We start from the raw sequence: 19,715 nt of genomic DNA, 5'->3' as shown, positions 1-19,715 counted from the left end.
GGGAAGGCACATGGACATTCTTTAAATTGTCAGTTGAGCCGGAGGCACTGGTAGAGCCGTGTTCGGGTCACCACTCCCCTCCCCCCCAAGAAGATGGGGGGTGTGGTCAGTTCTGACTTACCTTTGTCCAAGTGTCAGCAGGAGTGGGTCTAGATATATAAATCCAGTGATGCTAGGGCCTAGTTAAGAATGCAAATAAGCTCCTTTGAACCTATAAAATAAACCTGTTGCATGGCTCAGGTTGCTTGCTGCCTCTCCATCAGAGGGGATGGCACACACCTAGCTCCCAGCTTGATGAATCTATTTCTGCCTCTTGGCCTCTTTCTTTCTTTAATTTCTTAATCCCCAGCTCCTCCACTCAGGAACCTGACTGTTTCCTTTTCCGTCGTGATGGAGATGGATTCGGAAAAGAGAGAACCCCCCTCTCCTCCTCTCCTCCCCGCCCCCCCTCCCCCCCGCAGTCAAGTATTTTTGATGAAAATTTAATGTCCTAATTGGGATGTGCGTAAATGCACACCTGGTTTTAGCTTTGATAGAAAAATGGAATATAAAATACCTCATGAAGATTTCTTTTTTTGTGTGTATGTGTAATATACTTTATTGATTTTTTACAGAGAGGAAGGGAGAGGGATAGAGAGTTAGAAACATCGATGAGAGAGAAACATCGATCAGCTGCCTCTTGCACACCCCCCACTGGGGATGTGCCCGCAACTAAGGTACATGCCCTTGACCGGAATCGAACCTGGGATCTTTCAGTCCGCAGGCCGATGCTCTATCCACTGAGCCAAACCGGTTTTGGCAATGATGATTTCTTTATATTGTTTACATATTGATATGGTAATGTTTGGTTTAAATACAATATATTAAAATTAATTTCACTTGTTTCTTTTTACTTCTTTTAATGCGACTAGAAAGTTTTCAAATTCTTCTGTGGTTTGCATTGCATTTCTATTAAATGACTGGTTCTAGGCAATGCTTATCTGCTGCTTTCCTGAGGCCCTGTTCCTCCTGGCCCAGTCCCTGGGGGTGGAAGGCTGCAAGAAGAAGCATTTAAGGGGAAGGGGGGAGTTTTCAATGTATTAGACTGCAAAATATTATCCTTGTTACAGATGTATTGTCCCTACATTGTCTTGAAAGATAAAGGCCTATTCTTTCTCTCCTGTGGCTCCCGTATGGAGAAATTGATGAAAAGAAAGACAGTTTTCTGATGTCTTGAACTAATCAATTGATCAATTTATTCTCTACCATGGAGAGTACCAGTGGAGGGGAGTGGATTTTGTTTTAAACAGGGTATATGGATGGCTAGGGTTCCTAGCAGTGTATTTTGAACAAGTTAAGCCTGCCCCTGTCTCCAGTTGATTGGGCATAGGATGGTCACCTGACCCAAGCTGGGCCAATGAGTTGCTCTTCTGAGAGACAGGACTAGAGACTCAGGAATTCTTTTTTTTTTTTTTTTTAAATAAATCTTTATTGTTCAGATTATTACAAATTTGATCCTCTTCCCCCCCTCAATTGCTCCCCTCCACCAGGTTCCCCCTCCCCCATTGTCCTCATCCCCATACCCCATTGTCCTCATCCATAGGTGCACAGTTTTTGTTCAGTCTCTTCCTGCACCCTCACTCCCCTTTTCCCCGAGAATCGTCAGTCCACTCCCCTTCCATACCTCTGATTCTATTATATTCACCAGTTAATATTGTTCATCAGATTTTTTTAATTCCCTTGGTTTTTAGATTCACTTGTTGATAGCTACGTATTTGTTGATCATAATTTTTATCTTTATCTTCTTCTTCTTCCTAAATAACCTCCTTCAGCAATTCATATAATTCTGGTTCGGCAGTGATGAACTCTTAGCTTTTTTTTATTTGTGAAGCTCTTTAACTGTCCTTTGATTCTGAGTGATAGCTTTGCTGGGTAGATTATTTTTGGCTATAGGTTCTTGTTATTCATCATCTTGAATATTTCTTGCCATTCCCGCCTGGCCTGCATGGTTTCTGTTGAGAAATCAGCTGACAATTGTATGGGTGTTCCTTTATAGGTAACTACCTGCTTTTCTCTTGCTGCTTTTAATATTCTCTCTTTGTCTTTTGCTCTTGGAATTTTAATTATGATGTGTCTTGGTGTGGTCCTCCTTGGATTCCTTTTGTTTGGGGTTCTGCGGGCTTCCTGGACTTGTAAGTCTATTTCTTCCCCCAGGTGAGGGAAGTTTTCTGTCACTATTTCTTTCAGTATTCTTTCTGTATCTTGCTCTCTCTCTTCTTCTGGAATCCCCATAATTCTGATGTTGGTTCGCTTGAAATTGTCCCAGAGGTTTCTTACACTATCTTCAACTTTCTGGATTCTCTTATCTTCTCCCTTCTGCAGAGGAGTGTCCTCTGGCTCTTCGTGTTCTAAATCTTTGTCTTGATTCTTGTGATCTTCCAGTCTGTTTTTAGGACTTTGTATAATATTTTTTATTTCAGACAATGTTTTCTTCATTTCTTGTTGATCCCTTATTATTTCTAGTTGCTCCCTTTTCATATCCTCATAGGTCTCATTTATTTTATCAGCCTTTTTTAGGATGTTGTTGAATAACCTTATAACTGTAGTTTTGAACTCAATGTCCAATCTTTTCTTTTCCTCCATATCCTTCCTTTGTGTCCTTCTTCTTGTCTGCATTTTAGTTGTTTCCCTGATTTGATGGAATAGCTTTGTGTGCTAGGTGTTCTGGTAGAGCCCAGTAGCACAGCCTTCCCAGTTACCTGCAGTGGACAGTCTTGGTGTAGCCCTTTGTGGGCTGTGTGTGCAGTCTTGTTGTTAAGCCTTGCTTATTGTTGGTATCACTGGGAAGCTTTGATCTCCAAGCCAATTGGCTGTGAGGATCAGCAGAGTCTCAGCTAGGAGGGCTTCTGTACTCTGCTTGGATAGGGCGGGGTCTCGGGGTGGCACAGACAATCTTTGGTTCCCTGTCAGTCTCGCCTTAGAAAAGACCTGTTCTCGGAGAGTTTTGGAAGATTGGTTGCAGGCGTGCGCACCTCTTTGGTAAAGGCACAGACAAACTTTGGATTCCTGCCAGTCCCTTCTTAGAGAAAGCCAGCTTCTGGGAGAGCTTCTGTGCTCAGCCAGAGATTGGGCGGAGTCTCAGGTTGGTGCAGACAAACTGTTTTCCCTTGGGCTCCTCCCCAAGTCCCGCAGTAATGGCCTCTGGCTTCACACACCTCTGAGAGATCTCTGCCCACTGCCTGACAGTCTGGCCTCTCCCTGTCTGGGGCCGTCTATCAAAGCAATAGGCTGATTCTGTTTTCCTCTTGAATAAGAAAGCCAGTTGCGTGTTAGCTGTCCGCCCTCTCCACGCACCGGGAGTAAGCCAGTAGTGAACTCAGCCCGGCCCGCCCTCTCTGTGTGCCGGGAGTAAGCCAGCGCCTTTTTGTGCACACAGTTCTCCGTACCTTCACAGTTCCTGAGGTTCAGCGTGCCTTCTCTCTCCTTCCCAGATGGCAGAGCCTCCTCTCAGCTAGTCATCCGGCACTTTAGGGCAATGCTTCCCCTGTTTTTCAGTTCTAACTTCAAATTTGTTGTAGTAGGCTGCATTTGGGTGTCTACCCTATGCCGCCATCTTGGTGTCTCTCTCGGAGACTCAGGAATTCTAGCTTCACCTGGTGGCTTTCCTCAACAGGGGAGCTCCAAGCCCCAGTGATGAAAGTAATTACCACCTTTTGTCATGTGTCTGGGGAGCAGGAAAGGTCCATCTATGAAAGGGAAGAGTTGGCCCCTAACAGAAGACTTCCTGTGTTACTGGAAGCCCTCGCAGGCTCTCAGTTTGCCTCTTACTAAGCCTTTCCTGCAATCCTGACCCAGAGGCTATAGGGAAACCCTCGTGTTCTCAGAATACATCCCCCTGAGGGTGCTCATGTTACCTGCAAAGAAACTTAACTAATACATACAATAGTAGTGGGACTTCATGGGAGAGCCTTGTGTTCCTAGCTCAAGGGGAAAGCACCAGATTTTTTATTTTTTATTTATTTTTTTCCCCTGAAGAAAAAACTGGTGGGTCAGTGGCCTCCTTGTTCCTGGGTAGCTGACCCAGTTCTCAGCACCACCCTACAGCTGCTTTAGGTTCAAAAGACTTTTGTGGCGGGCCTGGGAAGCAGATCACCATGTATAACATTGTTTCTAAGGGAGACACATTCCAAGATCCAAACAATGAATTTAGTGAGGAACGTTTGGCTCTCAGGAGGGATGCGCTGATCCTGCTGTATCTTAGGGGCTGGCTACCCATCCGCTTTTAGGTCCGCTTCCCTTTTGGCACGGGGACTGACTCTTCAAAATTGGGGTATGTACGTGGGAGGGGAATTCTGAAAATAGGGAAGAAACAGATAACTCCTTCCCCTTTCTCCCCTTCTTCCCCCCCCCCCCCCTTCCTCATCCCCTACGGGGCAGTTGAGAGGTTCTAGGCTTCCAAAGCACTGAGAGCCCCTGCAGGTCCAGGGATGGCTAAGAGGGGGAGGTGAGAGGTGGACAAAGACACTTGGCCTCCTTCACATGATTGTCACGTCCGCCAGCTCGCGAAGTCGGAGGGGCCTGGCTTAGCTCCTGCTCCGCTCAACCCCTTTTTGGAATAAGCCTGTGTGTTAGGAGAGAAAAAAAGAAAAAGAGAAATCCTACATCCTCGCCTGGGAAATCCGGGGTGCTCGAGGAGGGCTCCCCTGAACAGCGTGACTGTTCCCTGGGAGGGGCTGTCACAGCGCGGGGCCAAGACCCCATCCCTCTTGGGGAGGGCAGAGTGAATGGGGGAGGGAAGCCAGCTCTACCTCCCCCCTCGCACACTAACCCCTCCACGCACTCACTCCCCAGCCCCCTGCCCCCACCCGCCCCCCAGAGCCAGGAAGAGGCACTGACAGTCCCAGCTCGGACTCAAAGGCGCGGAAGGAGGGGACGCCCAGCCACCCCATTGTCTGGGAGGGAGGGGAGAAGCTCCGCCCCCGGATAGGGGGAGAGGGGAGGGGGGAAGGCGGGAGAGGAGGAGAGGAAGAAAGGCGAGGGCAGAGGGGTGTGGGGAGAGATGGAGAGCTCAGGAAATCAGCGGAGGGAGGATGATCAAACCGGATAGGGGAAGAAAAAGGCTTTGGGGCGGGCCAGAGGGCGAGGAGGGGCGGAGAGGGAGCGGGGAGGGCGGGGCGTCCGACCCCCAATCTCGTGGCCCTCGCCAGCTGGGCCCCGCCCCGCCAGGTTTGATCCGAGCCCGCTGAACGCCGACCGGACCGAGGCGCAGGCTGGAGCAGCCCCCGGGAACCCCCACTTCACTCCACGGTCCCCGCGGCGCGCGATGCTGCGAGGTTGGAACGCAGGCAAGGCGCGGGGCGCGGGGCGTGGGGCGCGGGGCGCGGGGCGCGGGGTCCTCGTGATCCTCTCCTCCCTGCCACTCTCTGCCTCTCCGAAAGTTCCCCCGCACGGCCGGGTCCGGGGCAGCCCCTCTTCTCTCAACTGCCCCCGGTCTCTCCCCCCCCCCCCCCCAACCGCTCCTGGGGGTTCCCGTGGGGTTTCTGGGGGTGTGGACTCCCCGGGGACTGAGTAGGCATGGAACCCCAGCCGACCTGCCTTCGGGCCGGAGAAAGTTGTGGCTCCAAGTTCGTCCTCCCGCCCGAGCCCGGGGGTCCTTCCGTCACTCCGCAGCCCGGGCGGCGGCTGGAAGGCTCCTCTGCCCCGTCCCCGGGTCCCGGGGGCTCCCTGGCGAGGTGGGGCCGGGCAGCAGGTGCAGGGAGGGGAGCCCCCCACAGCCCTGGTGAGTGCCCGGACTCCAGTCCGGTCCTCTCCTGCCCGGCCCGATGGACAGTTAGTTCCTCAGAGGCGGGTTCCAGCCCCCCGCCCCCCCCCCCCCCCGGGCTCCCTCTGCCTCCCCAGGGGCTCAGGGTGCTCAGGGGCCCCTGGTTTTCGGGACACTTCCCCTTTGCGGTCTCTCCGCCCGCCTCCGGAGCTAGTGCTTGCGGTCCTAGGGGACCTCGGCTTTTCGTTCTCTGTGCCCGAGAGGGGCAGGTGCCGTGGGCGGACGCAGCCACTTCTGCTTTTCGAGCGCCTGCTTTGCATTCAGCTTCTCCACTGGGGGAGCCGGGGACAGCGAGCGGCGCCTGGCCGCACTGGGAGGCCCAGGGTGGCCGCACTGGGAGGCCCAGGGTCCCATCTTGCCCTCGGGCGCCCTGTGGGTCCTGGGTTGTTCGCAGCGCCTTTGCCCCTCCGTGACAGGGGGAACCGAGCAGGCGGCTTCCCTGGGCAGCCGTGCCCTCCATTCCCAGGTGACCGGAATCTGGGAACGCGATCTCCCAGAGGACAGAGGCCGTGTCTAGAGCCGGCCAGGTTTACAGCGAGTCCCTCACATGCAATGAATGAACGTTTGAACCGGTGAGCTGACAAGTAACCATTTGCCCTGGCAGCGGGACTCAGTTCCTGCCACGCTGGATCTGAGTACAATAAGAGGAAAGAATTAGAAACAATGATTGTTTGGAGCAGCTGCCTCAGCCCGAGCCAGGAGCCTTCTTTCTAGATTCTCTGGCTGAGGAATCTGGGGTTGGGAGGATCGCACTTACCAGTCCACATTTCCTTACAGGTGGTCTGAAAAACTAAAGACCCTTCTCATGACTATGCCAGGTTGATGGGGTAGTTTGAGGAGAGTTTTTTCTTTTAGCCAAATGCAGTGTCCTAGGGGCAGAGTGCGGAGTTGGCGTGGGAGGCGCCCATTTGGGAAGAGACCCTGGAGTGGGGCCATGAGTCTGGGCACCAGCTGTGCTTTCTCCTCTAGACAGGCCAGCTGATGCCTCAGGAGCTGGGGCAGGGAACCCGGGGGGCGGGGCAGACAGGACAGGGAGGGCCTCAAAGGATGGTTGAGCTCCGAGAGGTGGGGTATTTTGAGCTCGGAGAGGTGGGAGCAGTTCTTGCTCTGAGAGAAGGAGGCATGGCTAGCAGCCTGCGGGCACCTGGGAGTCTGGGCTGGTACAGGTTGCGGCTCTCTGTGCTGGAGAGGCTGGAGGTGACCGCTGCTCCTGCTTCAGAAGATGAGAGAGCAGAGGTGCAGAATTGGGGAGATCTGATAATCTTTGTGGTGCAGCCTGCACATATCCCATGCTCCTCTGGCTTCATTTTTATGCTGGTGAAGTCTGTTAGAATGGTGAGGGACACCTTTGGGGAGCCTGGCAGAGAGGAGGTCAGGGGATCTGGGGCCCCCAGTCATGCCCTCCTCCTAGGGAAGGTGGGGTGTACCTTCTCCACCAGGCTGAAGTGGGCCAGGCCATATGCAGTACCTGCACCTGCTGCATCTCTAGCTGGCAGCACCCCACCTTCCTGAGGGTGGCCTCCTGCTGCTCTGGGGGCTCCATAACTCACCGCTCTGCTTTTCTGCATGGCTTCTGTTTGGGGGTTCAGGCCTTCTCTCCAGTTTGGGTGTGGTAGGTGACCCTCCACCAGTGGTCGGCAAACTGCGGCTCACAAGGCACATGAAGCTCCAGAGCTGTGGTTTGCTGCTCTGTTGACTAATGAGTTTGCCGCCCACTGCCCTACACCTTGTTTTTCATCCCTCAGTTCTCCTCAGCTCTCTGATGCACTGGCCTTCTTGGGACGTTTCAGTCATCTGCTGGTTGTGCTTGGATTTCTTGGTCTATTTCCTGGTGCCCTGGAGCCACGCTTTGTGCCTGGCTTCTGGGTGTAAACTGCTTAGGAAGGGCTGGGAGAGTGGGCTAGAGAGATGCCCAGGAGCACACACGCTGGCATCCTTGCTGGGGTGCCAAGGGCTGGACTCTGGACCTTGCCAGAAAGGGGTCCTGCCCCCAGAGGGCCTTGGCCGGATGATTGCTTTAGTCCTGTCTAGGATACGTTGGCAGGAAGTGTGCTCCCTGGGAGGTGGGGTGTGGAATCAGGACCGCATTGCCAGAGAATCCCATGGAGAGAAGGGGATTCGAACTGGGCGTTCTGAGAGCAGCTCCGGGACTTGCCCACGCTGCCTTTTCCTCTCCCTCAGAGGGAAAAACTGGGCAAGTCTTCGCTTTGCAGTTGGAACGGAACGGGACACCCAGTCCCTGGCTTTATCCGCAGCTGCTGAGAACTGCTGCAGCTGGCTTTGCAAAACCAGGCAGCCGTCCTCTCCCCCCACCACACCGGTCACAGTACGGTGCCGTGACTTACCCAGTGACACACTGTCCTATTTAAACACCTCCCTGCCTCTCCAAAGAATTTAAAATAAACCCTTAAGATGGGTTATGCTCCCACAGACCCATGATTGTGGTTTTATCTGTTTGGCCTGCCTGTGGGTTCCCATGAAGCATGTGGAGGGTGGGGATGGGGCAGGAGGCAGAGGGAAAGCAGGGCGGAGAAAACAGGGACAGTCTTCAGTCTCACTGGCTGGGGGGCCAGAGGGGTCATTTTTGGTTATCCCTGGGATGGCAGACTAAGCCTGTAATCACAGGTTGATGCAGCTACTGGGATGATGACAGCGTCGGGCTCAGGACTCTTGCCCAAGGCAATTGTGGCGGAACCTGAGAGGGCAGCCTCTCACAGGAGAAGGGGCGGGGCAGGGCATTTGGCCTGCTCCGGAGGCATGAGCAAAGTAACTTAGAAGGGCTTTTTCTATTCCACTGACAGAAATTGGTAAACAGATACCCTGTGCTTTCCTTGGGCATGTCAACCCAAAGTGCTTTGACAAACTAAGTTTACTTCACCAGCAAGTTTGCCCGTAAGTGGCACTCATTTGAGTGTTTATTTGATTAATGGCTTGTTTCTTTAAGAGTCATGAAAAACAGTGTTGAACTTGGAGTTGAGTTGTATTTTACCATTTTCTAGCTGCATGGCATTGAGCAATGTCAGCACCCTTCCCATGTTCCTTTGGCCTCGAGCAGTGACTGATGGGAGAAGGTGCATAAACACTCCAGCTCTCTCGCCTTTCGGTAGGGGGGCATGTTCTCACAGGGAACTGGCTCCCTCCATTGGCTGCCTTCCCTTCCCTGTTCACACTTTCTCATTGCCTTCCTCTGGCCCTTGAACTCTTATCTTGGGGTCAACATCTGGGGAATATCATCCTAAGAGAGGCTCTAGTCCATAATTAAAAAGTCATTGGAAGTCTCTTGAGTTTCAGTTTCCCCAACTGTAAGAACTGATAACTATCTCACAGGGATCTTGTACTGTGAGCTCAGCCCAGGGCCTGGTGGACAGCAAATTTTTACTGGCACGTTGATCCGTACCAAGAGGGCTGTGGTGATTTGGGAGTGAAAATTATAATGGACCGTAGAGAATTATAATACTGGCCTTAGGTTAGGTGAGGAATCCAGGTCAACTGCTCATGGTTTTCACATCTAGATGTGACCTGTGATGTGCTAATGAATGTTTAACAACTGGCTGTGCAGGGAGGTGAGTGAGCCCTGTTTTGTGGTGTCTGCTGGTTTCTGTAAAGAAAATTTACCCACCGGCAGATTTCAAGCTACTGAGTTGGGATGAGATGTGTTCCATCAGCTCCTACTGAGGGCCAGTAGGAGCCAGCCTCAGCACACATCTTGCATCTGTGACCTGGGATGTGACCTCAGATCTTCTTTTTTTCTTCTTAAATACATATTTTTATTGATTGCAGAGAGGAAGAGAGAGGGAGAGAGAGATAGAAACATCAATGATGAGGGAATCATTGATTGGCTACCTCCTGAACGCCCTACACCAGAGATAGAGCCCAAAACCCGGGCATGTGCTCTGACCGGGAATTGAACCGTGATCTTCTGGTTCATAGGTTGACGCTCAACCACTGAGCTACACCACCCAGGCTATACTTATTCTATTTTAAAACCCAAAACATGCCCAGCCAGGTGCGGCTCAGTGGTTGATTGTCTACCCAGGAACCAAGAGGTCACTGATTTGATTCAAGGTCAGGGCTTGATCCCCAGTGTGGGGTGTGCAGGAGGCCGCCAATCATTGATGTTTCTCTCTCTCCCTTTTTTTTTCCTCTCTGAAATCAACAAAAATATATTTTAAAAAAATAAATAAAACCCAAAACATATCCTCAAGCGAGGATTAAAAAAAATTGGGAGTATGTTCAATGCTGCTCTGACCTGGCTGATTCACTGTGTATGCGACATTTCTGGGTTTATTTAGAGATTACTGGGATGTTTATGCTATGGGTCTTTCAGTTTCCTTATCTCCAGGGCACTGGGTAAGATGGTTCCACAAGTCCCTTCTAGCCTTTGGTCTCTTTAGGAAGGGTCCATTGCATCCTTCCTTTGTCCACATAAGAACAAAAGAAAACCTTTCATGTGTCCACACATGTGTTGCCCACAGTGGGGCACCCAGCACTGGGTCATCCTAGGTTTTGCTATATCTTTTTCTGCTGGCACAGGGAATTCAGTTAGGCATTAACTCAGTAAAATTCAACCTTCCTGTGTACCAGTGTCACTTCATCACACAGGCGTGGTGTGTCTGTCTCCAGAGGAAGCCCAATGGGGACAGAGGGGAGAGATGATTTCTCATGGAAAAGGCAGTCCCTACTTCCCCGAACCACTGTGCAATGTCGCAGACACCCAAGTGGGATCCAAGAAAAGCCCATGTGGAGAAGTAGACTTTTATATAATAGAATTCAACACCCCTGCTTCAGTTTTTTGTTGACAGTTCTCCCAAGAGAGTCTTGGGCTCAACAATCCCACCTGTAGGAATTCTTACCCTGAAGATTCACCTGGACAAGTACAGAAGAACATGTGCACAGCGATGTCCTTTGCAGCTTTCTTTATAATAATAACCACCAGAATAAAAATGGAGACTAGATGCCCACTAATCGTAAACTTGTTAGTTACGGTATAATTATGTACTTTGGAATACTCTGTGGCTACCAAAAAAAAAAAAAATAAAAAAAAATAAATAAAAAAATAAATAAAATAAAATAGGACAAAGTAAGTATATATATTTACATGGAAAAATATTTTTAAAGAGCTGGTTCCTAAACAGTATGCTATTTTTATAAAAGATATCATGCCATCTATTTATGTTTGCCTCTGAAATGATGTTTGGCAAAATGTTACTGCTGCTGAATGCCTCATCCCAGGTGTGTGTGTCGGGGTGGGGTGGGGTGGGGTGGGGTCGGGGGAGGTTAGAGAAGTTGTGCTTGGGGTTCACAGCTCTCCTTCCTTGAAGATTGTGAATAAAAGTGTCAACCTTTCTATTTCTACTTGTGTGTTTCAAACTCTGCTAAACACCCACATGGTGGCTGTGGGTATGGCTGCTGGGTGTTTGTGCACTGGCAGGTCCGCTGTCTGCTCCTAGAGTCCGGGAGGCCCCCAGTGCTCCAGGGAGATGGGTGGTGGCCTCAGATAATGGGTGCTTCTTCCTAAGGCTCATGTACATCTCACAGCCGCTCAGACAGACATCTGGGACACGATCGCTCTCAGGTGTGTGACGGGGCAGTGAGACACACGGTGCAGTGGGGTGGGGGGAAGCAGGGAGGCAGGGGAGGTGGTGTGTACGCTTCAGTCCTGTCTGAGGTGAGAGGAGGTTGGGAAGCTTCTGGACCCAGAACCAGGAAACCAGTCCATGACTGTTCAGGGGTCACAGGGGTGGGTCAAATGGCTTTGTTCTGGGACAACTAGTTCTGTGGGAAATGCTCTACCTTCCCGGTGAGGGCCTGCGGGGCCTCCGCTGGGCGGAGGAGAGAATGTAGGGCTGGGAGGGACAGTACCGCTGGGCTCTCCAGGGCTTTCTTTACCTGGTGCCTGGCTCTGCCCGATTCTGTCTGCCCAGGAAGAGGCTGTGCTTTCCCTCCCAGAAAGCTGGGGAAATGCAGAGTTTGCAAATGTGAAGAGAGGCTGCTGAAGGCCATGTTGAGAAGTTCTGTTTTTCGCAGTGCTGGTTTTGTCAGGGTTAGTCAGCAGGGGAGGGTGTGAATGTGGTTTTGTCTCCTGGAACTGTTCTGGAAACCCCTGGACGGGCCCCCATTGGAGGGGGCAAGAGATCTGTGTGCAGTTGTAGGGAGTACACAGGTTAAAGGGGAGCGGGTATAAGATGCTCCCCCTCCCCCAGTGGCGGCCCAGGGAAGGGCTCAGAACTGGGGACCCTGCCTCCACTCCCCCTCTGGACTTCTTCTCAAGTGCAGGGAACCTCCCCTCTAGCTGGAGGAGGCCAGTGGTCCTGGCTCTTGGGTTTCCAGTTCTGGCCCCAGGTAGCGGGGAGGGGAAACCCGAAGATCTCTGTGTAGCCTATAGCACCAAAAAAGGAAGCAGTGCTGGGGTTCCCTGAGGAAGGGGATGTGAGGTCAGAGATGAGTCTTAGAGAAAGAGCCCAGTAAACAGGAAGTGTGGCCCTAGAAACCTGTGCTGGTCGGAAATGGGGAGGAGGAGGCGCCCCTCCTCACCTGCCGGTCCCAGTCCCCGCAGAGCTGTGACACCAACCCACACAGAGCCAGTTGGGGCTCTGAGCACGTGGGGTGATAACAGGCCTCGGGCCCCCAATCCGATGGGTCTCCACTTACATCCTGTAATTACTGGGCTGGAGAGGGGCTTACTGTGTCCTTCCTGAGTTGGGGCAGGAAACTACCCTGTAAAAGGGCCCTCGGTCTTGAGAGATGCAGGTCAAGGAAAGCTTAATCATGTTGGCCTCATCGGGGCCAGTGCCACCTCCTCCAGCTCCCCATGGCTTCCTCTCGGTCACACGGAGTCCCACACTCTGTTGGCTTTTCCCCAGGCTCCTCTGGTTGAAGGTGATATAGGTGCTGCTTTAGAGAAGCAGATGTGACTGTGCCCTTCCCCAGGGACTGTAGATGTCATCAGAAAGTTAGTTCTCTAGGTCTTTGGTTTCTTTGAGCCAGAATCTAAATTGTAGCAGCGCGCGCGTGCACACACACACACACACACACACACTCACACACATGCACATTCACACACATGCACACTCACACACATGCACACTCCATACGTACACCCTCACACATCCATACTTACACATTCACACACATACACACAGCTTTTCCTGCCTGGAGTTTTTTACTTCCTGTATGCCTTTTTTTTTTTTTTTGGTCTCACTCCAACACCCCGATTCTCTGATGTGAGGCTGAGGGCCTTTGGGCTTCTTTCTAAACATCTGCCCAGATGTTGGGACTTCCTTCTTTCCTCCTGGGATGGTTGTGGGGATTAAATGAGTCGGAGCAGGCAAGAGCCCACAGTAAGCTCGAGTTTATGGTAGCTACCTATTAGTCACGTGATGCCTTCTTATGAGCACGATAATAATAACACTGTGATTGTTCTGCTCCTGATTTACGGGGAACAGGTGTCCAGGGCCTCCTGCACCTGGCCTGCCAGTTCTCTTTCCTACCTGCTTTCAGGTAAGTGCGTCTCTGCTCAGGCAGGGCAGGCCACCTTCTCCCACGTGCCTCTCCCCGGCTCCTTGGATGATGCTTGACATTCTTTGAGGAGGGGAGGGGCTAAGCCTCCTATTCATAGCCACAGTAAAGCCGAGAAAGCGCAGTTCATGCACCAGCACACTTGACCTTCCCTTTGCTAGTGTTCGATGCTTGGACCCTTTCCTGAGCAGAGTGCTTGGGAGAGCTGTGTGGGTGGATCCCGGGGGGCCTGGCCCCCGAGGCTGGGAAAGGGGGGAAAGGGGATGGAGGTACATTTCGGGAAGGGAGGTTCAGGGATCAGTGGGGTGGGCAGGTCCCAGAGAGGACACGGGTCTGGCCAGAAAGTGGGCCTTTTATTGAATAACTCAAGCAGGCAGGAGGCAAAATTGCAGCCTGAATTTTGCCCACGTCCAGGATAGACTCGGGTTCAGGAATCAGGAGGTGGAATCTCTCGTAATCTCTAGATCTTGGCAGGGCCCCAGGCCACAGCTCAAGTCTCTTTCCTCCTGTGGCAACAGGGCTGGGGTTTCCTGTTTGCCATCTACATTTCTTCCTGCCCCCATAGGGGCCGGCACTATCTCTGTCAGAGCTGCTTGGTTGCAAAGCGGAGTCCTCAGGAGACCGGCTGGGGTATTTAACCCGGTAGTACGGAGCTCTGTGTCCCATAAAGTGCTTGTCCAACCCAGGAGACACAGACTGTCCCCAGAGGGCAAGGCGGAGTTCAGGGAGGAGGTGGGGAAGGCCCCGAAAAGGGAAGTCTTGGGCTCCCGTCAGCATTTCCTCCGCATCTGGGCCTGGGGCTGGCTTCCTGGCTTCCCGGCCTCTGTGGTGGGGTGCCTGGCTGCGTGACGGCACTTTGGGCTGGCTCTGTGCCTGCACACACTGGCCCTCTGGGGGCTCAGCATTGTCCCCTTCCCCCTTTGAAATATTAGTTATTGGGGGGTGGGGAAGGTGTTTAAGGCCAAACTCAGTTTGCTTGAGAATTTTCTGTCCTCTCCACTCTTGAGAAGCTGCTCTGAGAGGCAGGTGCTGGTGTCCTCGGTCTCTCTTCCTGTCAGATTTCACGCTGGTCCTCAGCCCCGCTTGTACATTGGCAGAACCTGGGGAGGCTTTTAAAATGTCCCCCCTGGGCCCCGCCCAGAGGGTCTGACGTAATTGGTCTGCGGTATGGCCTGGACATTAGTATTTTAAGTCCCCATCCAGCCTCCCCCCAGCCCCCACCCTCTGACCTTGGGAGAGTCTAAAGAGAACCTCTGAGATGTCCTGTGGTGTCTCAAGATCAGCTGGGGCCCAGCCAAGTGCACAGCCCTCCCACTGGTCAGGGGTGGTCCTGTGAGGTGCCCCCCTCCTTCACCCCCCGGCATTTTCTGTGGAAAGCATCCCCCTCCTCAAGCCTGGCCCTTCCCTAGCTATACTTCCTTAGACACTGAAATGGCCTGTGTCCTATAAGTTAGCTGCTGTCCTCCACCTTCCATCCTACACGGGGAGTTCAGGTGGGAGTGGGGAGGGGCCAGGCTCCTGCTATACAACCAGGAAGACGGCTTAGGAAAGAAAAACAAACAAAGAAGACCCCAAACCACCAAAGGGGGGTGGGTGGCTCTTCATCTCACCCCGGACTTTCCTGCCAGGGTTTGCCTACCTTTCTGTTCTGCATTTATGTCCCGTCCCACCCACCTCGGGACTTCCCAGATGATGAGTGAGCTGAGAGCCACTTTGTCTCTGGGCCTGGAACTGTATAGCGATTAGCCCGAGTCCCGATTGACCGCCTGTGCTTTCCGGGCTCCCTGGCAGCACGGGATTGAGGGCACTGGAGCTTGGAGGAACCAAGAGCTAGGAACAGAGGACAGTCTACTCTATGGAGCACGCTTTGTTTTGTTTTATTTATGTATTACCATTTTTGGAAGCGAGCTTTGGATGGCTGTCCCCACCTGCTTGAGTTTCTTGGGATCCGATGTTGGCCCTCTTCCCAGGAGGCGGAGCCGGTGACTTCCATTGATCCGGGAGGCCGGAGTGGGCGGCTGGAAGCACCTGTGAGTGGGAGGCCTGTGAGGAGGAAGAGGAAGGGACCCTTCCTGCAATAGCTTCAGGGTTTTGACTGGTCCAGAGATTGGGCAAGTCTGTCCCCCGTTCCTACAGCTCAGCCCCTCACCGCGCCTGGCTGTCCTGTGGGGGCAGCTGCTTCCTCCCGGCCGGAGGGTGTGAGGGAGGGAGAAGGTGACAAAGCCAGGAGCTGCTTCCAGCCCAGACGTAGGGCAGGTAGTGGACGATGCTGGTACCCACCAGGATCCCCGGATCTACTGCATGTGGTGGGTGTTGACTATGGGGGCCCTTAGCTGCTCCCTAGTCCTAAGAACTGCTCTTGCAGGGAAATGCCTGGCGCTCAGCCTGCCCTCCGAGGCTGGCCTGGTGTCGGTGACTGACGGGCACTGGTACAGAGGCCTGGCCTGCTTGTCTGAAGGTGGGACGGCTGTGCAGTTAGTTATTCACACCCTGCAGCTCCCCTGGGATCAGGCTGTGGCTGGACTCCAGCTGGGCCCACGTCACTCCCGGTCCTGCTTCCCTCGCTCCCTTAATGGGTTCTCCGGAAAGCATTTCCTCAGGAGCCACATGCACAAGAACCCTCATTTGGGCTGTGCTTCTAGGAATCCTCACTGCGGACTGTGCTTCTAGGTTTTCCTGGGGCCTGCTGCTGAACCCACTCCCTCCCTCAAAAAAAATAATGAGAACGAGAATATTTGCAGGAGAGGCTCAGTGTGGCAGGTGGGGGTGGGGAGGGTGGGGGGTAAGGGGAGAGGGGTCTGAGAGAGGAGGCTCCAGGTCCAGGAGGGAAAAGAAACACCAGAGGGATGGTTTCTGTGCGGTGGCAAGTACTGGGAGGAAGGACAGGCTGAGGGGTGAGCTTCTGTCCCTACCCCCCAAATCCCCATCACAGCTCAGGAGCAGCGGGGACAGTTTGTGGGAAGAGTTAGGTTTTTGGATCAGAAAACATGTGAGGGTGCTTAGATCGGAGGAGGAGCGTGGGCACACTCACAGCCGGTGAAATGGAGGCCCAGAAAGTTCTCTATGGCTGGGACGTCATCATACTCAATGGCTTAGGAATCTCCCCTCTGTCAAGGCATTCTCTTGAATCTTAGAGGGGGTCTTACCTCCAGGTTGTCTTTGAAGCAGGCAGCAAGTATGGATGGGCCTCCACATGAGACATACGAGGTTCCACAGACAGGTTGGATGGCATTGCCCAGGCATTTAGTGGAGCTGAGGAGAACCTGGACTATTTAGTGGAGCTGAGGAGAACCTGGAGCTGAGGAGAACCTGGACTATTCTGCCAGGCCATGTAGTCAAGGACAGAGATTGGCGGGTCAGTGGCCCCAATGTGTCTCCAACAGGATTAGGCTCCCATCCCACCTTTTGGAGTCCAGGTAGGGGCCATAAATTCTTTTTTAAAAACTTTTTGTTTGCTGAAACCGGTTTGGCTCAATGGATAGAGCGTCAGCCTGTGGACTGAAAGGTCCCGGATTCGATTCCGGTCAAGGACATGTACCTTGGCTGCGGGCAGATCCCCCGGTAGGGGATGTGCAAGAGGCAGCTGGTCGATGTTTCTCTCTCATCGACGTTTCTAGCTCTCTATCCCTCTTCCTTCCTCTCTGTAAAAAAAAAAAAAAAAAAAATCAATAAAATATATATATTAAAAACTTTTTGTTGTTAATCCTCACTTGAGGATTCCCCCCCCCCCCCGATTTTTAGAGAGAGTAGGAGGAAGGGAAGGTGGGAAAGGAAGAGGGAGGGAAGAAGAGAGAGAAAGAGAAACATTGATATGAGAAAGGCACATTGATTGGCTGCCTCCCAGAGGCTCCTGGACTGGGATTCAAACCCCAGACCCTTCTATGCACAGGCTGACCCTCTAACCAATGAGCCACACCGGCCAGGATGGGGCCTTAAATTCCTAGTAATAACAGAGTTGCAAACAGCCAGCTGAGCGGACCCATCTCTCCTAGGCTGCAGATATTGGCAAGCACCTTGGAGGAAGTGTCCTCCACATTCCAGCCCATCCCTGGTCTTCCTCCGGCCCTTCCGTATGCGAGAAACAATGCTCAGTTCAGGAGTCTCGGACTGAACCCTGAATTTCCGGCCTTTTGCCAGCTCTCTGTTGGCCTTAAAGTGGATGTCCATTTAGCTGGCTTTACTGTTTCTGTCTCCTCCACCCCACAGCTGGCCGGAATAGCCAGTGATTTGTGGTGATGGTTGGAAAGTATGTGGAGGGAGACACAGAAGTTGTCCTTGAGGCCGACCATGGAGGGGCTTGGTGGGGTCCTGTAATCAGGTACCTGTAATTTCAGTTCAACAACGTGGTGGGCGATGCAAGTATTTTCCTAACACTCTTAACCCAAGAAATGTAAAAGCACAAGGAAAAAAGGTGAGGAGGAGTCAGGCTGGAGACAAAGATTGGGCAACATGAGCCTATAGGTTGGATTGATAGCGATGGCCTTGGCAGGATCACCCAACAGACGGAGGGTGACCAAAAGGCTCGGAGAATTCCCGCATCTGGGCCTCATGACTACTTGGTTTATATCTGTAACCAAGAAGAGTCTGTCACTGGTGCTGCAGGTAGCCAGTTGCGCTGACACGGGGCGGGTGCAGGGAAAGAGAGTGGCGGTTACTGTATAGCGCTCCACAGGGGAGACTGGGCAGCTCCTCGGTGCTTTACAGACAAGGGGTTTCACAGAACAGAAATCATGAGTGAGGGGCTCAGGGTCCTGGGCTGTGCTGATTGGTTAGTTCTTACTCAAGCTTCAGCAACCTGATTTTTTTTTTTTCAACTCCTGAGGGTATCCTGTCTGGGACTATGTGGCTGTGGGAGATAACACATCTTGGGGTTGTGAGTCAGAGACCTTATCCTCAGAACAGTAAGAAAAGAACAGAGCTTTGCTTCACACTGTATGTCCTTCTGTTATCTTAAGCTGAGCATACCGTTTGAAACCTGCTTTATGGGCAGGCTCGCAGGCCCCAGGACATGACTACATTGCAATGGAGCTATGACGCTTAAGGGCTAATTGAATAATTTTAACTAAAAGCTAAATTCTAATATATCTATGATTTGCTGTTTGCTTCATATCCATTGGTAGGTAAAAATATAGTGGTGAGAAAAGTTTCATAGTTTATCAACTATTTGTGTTTATTTTTCTTCAAATTATCTGTTCATGTTGTTTGACCAATTTTTACTGAGTGTAGAATCTTTTTCTTTCTTTTTAAAAAAAATACATTTTATTGATTTTTACAGAGAGGAAGGGAGAGGGATAGAGAGTTAGAAACATCAATGAGAGAGAAACATTGATCAGCTGCCTTCTGCACACACCCCACTGGGGATGTGCCAGCAACCAAGGTACATGCCCTTGACTGGAATTAAACCTGGGACCCTTGAGTTCACAGGCCGACGCTCTATCCATTGAACCAAACCAGTTAGGGCTAGAATCTTTTTCTTTCTGATTTATTAAAGCCCTGTGCATATTAAGGACATTAGCCTTTTGTCACAGTTTGTAAATATTTTCTCCCAATTTGTCATTTGCCTTTTGACTTTGGGTAGGGAAATTTTTTTTAAAACAGAAATTTAAAATTTTTACAGATTGGTATCAACTATGTTTTTATTATGCCTCTGGGTTTTGTTTTTTACCCACCCCCACACGTTCTTCCCCTTTGGCAACCATCTGCTTGTTCTCTGTATCTATGGGTCTGTTTCTATTTTGTTTCATTTATTCGCTTAATTTTTTAGATTGCATTTATAAGTGAGATCATATGGTATTTGTCTTTGTCTGATTTATTTCACTTAGCATAATACCCCGTAGGTTCATTCATGTTGATACAAATGGCAAGATTTCATTATTTTTTATTAATGAGTAATATTCCAGTATATGTATCATCTTTTTTGTATTTTTTATTGATTTTTAGAGAGAGAGGAAGGAAGAGGGAGAGAGATAGAAACATCAATGAGAAAGAAACATTGACCAGCTGCCTCCTGCACACCCCCTACTGGGGATTGAGCCTGCAACCTGGGCAACCCTCTTGGTTCATGGGCTGAGCCACACTAGCCAGGCTATATCATATCTTTTTTTATCCATTCACCTATTAATGAACATCTAGGTTGTTTCTGAGTGTGTGTGTGTGTGTGTTGTGTGTTCTATGTGTGTGTTTTCAGATAAATATCCAGAAGTAGAATTGCTGGGTCATCTGGCAGCTCTGTTTTTAGTTTTTGAGGAACTTCCATAATGTTTTCCATAGTGGTTGCACCAATTTATATCCCACCAATGGTGCATAAGTGTTCCCTTTTCACTTCATCCTCACCTACACTTGTTGCTTGCTGATTTTTTGATGATGGCCATTTTGACAGGTGTGAGGTCATATCTCC

The 19,715-nt window shown here is 51.4% G+C and overlaps 1 protein-coding gene across 1 annotated transcript in view; it reads left to right on the top strand.

Annotated features, from left to right (window-relative positions):
• The first annotated feature begins 5,021 nt into the window (after positions 1-5,021).
• The window catches only part of RASSF2 (Ras association domain family member 2), a 33,359-nt gene continuing 18,665 nt past the window's right edge, over positions 5,022-19,715 (top strand). Inside the window, exon 1 of the mRNA XM_036418454.2 lies at positions 5,022-5,324. The gene's annotated coding sequence lies outside the window, so the exon portion shown is untranslated. The remainder of the gene's footprint in view (positions 5,325-19,715) is intronic.

This window comes from Pipistrellus kuhlii, unplaced genomic scaffold (assembly GCF_014108245.1).
Source record: "Pipistrellus kuhlii isolate mPipKuh1 unplaced genomic scaffold, mPipKuh1.p scaffold_m20_p_6, whole genome shotgun sequence".
Taxonomy (NCBI): domain Eukaryota; kingdom Metazoa; phylum Chordata; class Mammalia; order Chiroptera; family Vespertilionidae; genus Pipistrellus; species Pipistrellus kuhlii.
The sequence above is the reverse complement of the archived record's forward strand: the minus strand, read 5'-3'. Positions and strand labels throughout refer to the sequence as shown.